Source organism: Rattus norvegicus, chromosome 2, assembly GCF_036323735.1.
Source record: "Rattus norvegicus strain BN/NHsdMcwi chromosome 2, GRCr8, whole genome shotgun sequence".
NCBI classification, from domain to species: domain Eukaryota; kingdom Metazoa; phylum Chordata; class Mammalia; order Rodentia; family Muridae; genus Rattus; species Rattus norvegicus.
The window spans coordinates 5,632,560-5,637,458 of NC_086020.1; positions in this window are offsets into that span (position 1 = coordinate 5,632,560).

Sequence of the window (4,899 nt, forward strand, 5' to 3'; positions counted from 1 at the left end):
CGTTAAAATGTTGTTATATCTTGAAAAGCACATTCATACAAGCATGTCCCATTGGGAAGTCACTGAATTCGCCTAGAACTGTTGATTCCATTCGTGAAAATTTTTCTATGTCCCGAACAGTCCACATATTACTATTTTGGCCTATTGTGAAGTAACCGAATTCACCAAGTTTTTTAGATTCGGCTCACGGAATTATGATAAATCTTTAAAAGTGCACATATTAGTAGAGCCTGGTAATGGGAACTACCCGAATTCACAAAGAAACAGTGTTTCAGTTCATTAAAATGTTGCTGTATCTTGAATAGTACCCTTATTACATGCGAATCCTATTGGGAACCTAGTGATGGCACCGTGATACTTAGATTCGCTTCGTTATATTGTTGCCCGATCTTGAAAAGCACACTCACACAAGCATGTCCCATTGGGAATCCTTATTACATGGGAATCCTACAGGGAACATTCTGAATTCAACATGACACTTAGATTCCGTATCTTAAAATGCTGCGATATAATTAAAAATACACGCATACAGGCATGTCCCATTGGGAAATCACTGAATTCGCCTTGAAATTTTAATTCCACTCGTGAAAATTTTTCTATATCCTGAACAGTCACTGATTTAGGGTTAGGGTTAGGGTTAGGGTGGGAACTAACCGAATTCACAAATTTACTTAGATTCGGCTCGCGAAAATTTGATATATCACGAAAAGTACACATAGTAGTAGAGCGTGCTAAAGTGAACTACCCGAATTCACAAAGAAACAGTGTTTCAGTTCGTTAAAATATTGCTGTATCTTGAATAGTACCCTTATTACATGCGAATCCTATTGGACACCTACTGAATTCACCTTGATACTTAGATTGTGTTCCTTAAAATGCTTTTATACCTTGAAAAGTACACTCACCAAGCATGTCCCATGGGGAACTCACTGAATTCGCCTAGAAATTTTGATTCCAGTCTAGAAAAATTTTCTATATCCCAAAAAATCCACTTATTACTATTGCTGCCTACCTGGAACTAACTGATTCACCAAGTTACTTAGAATCGGCTAGCGAAATTTTGATATAATTAAAAGTACACGCGTACAAGCATGTCCCATTGGGAACTCCATGAATTCGCCTAGATATTTTGATTCCATTCGTGAACATTTTTCTATATACCGAAAACTCCACTTATTACGATTTCGGCCTATTAGGACCTAGTTGATTTCACCAAGTTACTTAGATTCGGCTAGCGAAATTTTGAGAAATCATTAAATGTACACATATTACCAGAACTGCTAATGGGAACTACCATATTTTACATAAAAACAGTGTTTCAGTTCATTAAAAAGTTGCTGTATCTTGAATAGTACCCTTACTACATGCGAATCCTATTGGGAACCTACTGAAGTCACCATGATACTTACATAGCGTGGGTTCAAATAGTGGTATATCTTGAAGAGTACACTCATACAGGCATGTCCCAGTGGGAACGCACTAAATTCGCCTAGAAATTTTGACTACATTAGGGAAAATGTTTCCATATTCCGAAAAGTCCACTTGTTAGTTGTCCGGCCTATTAACCCTTATTACATGGGAATCCTACTGGGAACATTCTGAATTCAACATGATACTTAGATTCCGTTTCTTAAAATGCTGCGATATAATTAAAAGTACACGCATACAAGCATGTCCCATTGGGAACTCACTGAATTAGCCTAGAAATTTTGGTTCCACTCATGAAATTTTTTCTATATCTCGACCAGTCACTGATTACTATTGCTGCCTATTGGGAACTAACCGAATTCACCAATTTACTTAGATTCGGCTCGCGAAATTTTGAAATATCGCGAAAAGTACACATATTAGTAGAGCGTGCTAAAGTGAACTACCCGAATTCAAAAAGAAACAGTGTTTCAGTTCGTAAAAATGTTGCTGTATCTTGAATAGTAACCTTATTATATGCGAATCCTGTTGGGCACCTACTGAATTCACCTTTATACTTAGATTGTGTTCCTTAAAATGCTTTTCTACCTTGAAAAGTGCACTCATACAAGCATATCCCATGGGGAACTCACTGAATTCGCCTAGAAATTTTGATTCCATTTGAGAAAAATTTTCTGTATCCCGAAAAATCCACTTATTACTATTGCTGCCTACTGGGAACTGACTGAATTCACCAAGTTACTTAGATTCGGCTAGCGAAATTTTGATATAATTAAAAGTACACGCGTACAAGCATGTCCCATTGAGAACTCCATGAATTCGCCTAGATATTTTGATTCCATTCGTGAACATTTTTCTATATACCGAAAAGTCCACTTATTACTATTTCGGCCTATTGGGACCTAGTTGAATTCACCAAGTCCACTTATTACTAGTGCGGCATTGGGAACTAACTGAGTTCACCAAGTAACTTAGATTCCGCTGGCGAAATTTTGATATATCTTGAAAAGTACACATATTACTAGAACCTGCTAATGGGAACTACCTTATTTCACAGTGTTTCAGTTTGTGAAATTGTAGCTGTCTATTGAATTGTACCCTTATTACATGCGAATCCTATTGGGAACATTCATAATTCAACATGAAACTTAGAATCCGTTTGTTAAAATGCTGCGATATAATTAAAAGTACACGAATACAAGCATGTTGCATTGGGAACGCACTAATTCGCATAGATATTTTGATTCCATTCGTGAACATTTGTCTATATCCCGTAAAGCCCACATATTACTACTTCGGCCTATTGGGACCTAGCTGAATTCACCAAATTACTTAGATTAGGCTAGCGAAATTTTGAGAAATCATTAAATGGACACATATTACTAAAGCCTACTATTGGGAACAACCATATTTCACAAATAAACAGTTGCTGTATCTTGAATAGTATCCTTATTACATGCGAATCCTATTGGGAACCTACTGAATACATCATGATACTTAGATTCCGTTTCTTAAAATGCTGCGATATAATTAAAAGTACACGCATACAAGCATGTCCCATTGGGAACTCACTGAATTCGCCTAGAAATTTTGATTCCACTCGTGAAAATTTTTCTATATCTCGACCAGTCACTGATTACTATTGCTGCCTATTGGGAACTAACCGAATTCACCAATTTACTTAGATTCGGCCAGCAAAATTTTGAGAAATCATTAAATGTACACATATTATTAGAGCTTGCTAATGGGAACTACCTTATTTCACAAATAAAACAGTGTTTAAGTTCGTTAAAATGTTGCTGTATCTTGAACAGTCCTTTTATTACGTGCGTATCGTATTGGGAACCTACTGAATTCACCATGATACTTAGGTTGTGTTCCTTAAAATGCTCTTATATCTTGAAACGTACACTCATACAAGCATGTCCCATGGGGAATTCACTGAAATCGCCTAGAAATTTTGATTCCATTCGAGAAAATTTTCTATATCTTGAAAAGTCCACTTATTACTAGTGCGGCATTGGGAACTAACTGAGTTCACCAAGTAACTTAGATTCCGCTGGCGAAATTTTGATATATCTTGAAAAGTACACATATTACTAGAACCTGCTAATGGGAACTACCTTATTTCACAGTGTTTCAGTTTGTGAAATTGTTGCTGTCTATTGAATTGTACTCTTATTACATGCGAATCCTATTGGGAACATTCATAATTCAACATGAAACTTAGAATCCGTTTGTTAAAATGCTGCGATATAATTAAAAGTACACGAATACAAGCATGTTGCATTGGGAACGCACTAATTCGCCTAGATATTTTGATTCCATTCGTGAACATTTGTCTATATCCCGTAAAGCCCACTTATTACTACTTCGGCCTATTGGGACCTAGCTGAATTCACCAAATTACTTAGATTCGGCTAGCGAAATTTTGAGAAATCATTAAATGGACACATATTACTAGAGCCTACTATTGGGAACAACCATATTTCACAAATAAACAGTTGCTGTATCTTGAATAGCACCCTTATTACATGCGAATCCTATTGGGAACCTACTGAATACATCATGATACTTAGATTCCGTTCGTTAAAATGTTGCTATATCTTGAAAGCACACTCATACAAGCATGTCCCTTTGGGAACTCACTGACTTCGCCTAGAAATTTTAATTCCACCCATGAAAATTTTTCTACATCTCGACCAGTCACTGATTACTATTGCTGCCCACTGGGCACTATCTGAATTCAACAAGTTACTTAGATTCGGCTAGCGAAATTTTGATATAATTAAAAGTACACGCTTACAAGCATGTCCCAATGGGAATTCAGTGAATTCGCCTAGATATTTTGATTCCATTCGTGAACATTTTTCTATATACCGAAAACTCCACTTATTACTATTTCGGCCTATTGGGACCTAATTGAATTCACCAAGTTACTTAGATTCGGCTAGCGAAATTTTGAGAAATCATTAAGTGTACACATATTACCAGAGCCTGCTAATGGGAACTACCATATTTCACAAATAAACAGTGTTTCAGTTCGTGAAAAAGTTGCTGTATCTTGAATAGTACCCTTATTACATTCGAATCCTACTCGGAACCTACTGAATTCACCAGGATACTTTGATAGCTTGGGTCCAAATCGTGGTATATCTTGAAGAATACACTCATACAGGCATTTCCCATTGGGAAATCACTAAATTCGCGTAGAAATGTTGATTCCATGTGTGAAAATGTTTCTATATCCCGAAAAGTCCACTTATTACCTGAGTGGCCTATTGGGATCTAACTGAATTCACCAAGTCACTTAGATTTGGCTCGCGAAATTTTGATATATCACGAAAATCAAACATATTACTAGAGCCTGCTAAAGGGAACTACATGAATTCACAAAAAACCTGTGTTTCGGTTCGTGAAAATGTTGCTGTATCCTGAATAGTACCCTTATTAAATGCGAATCCTATTGGG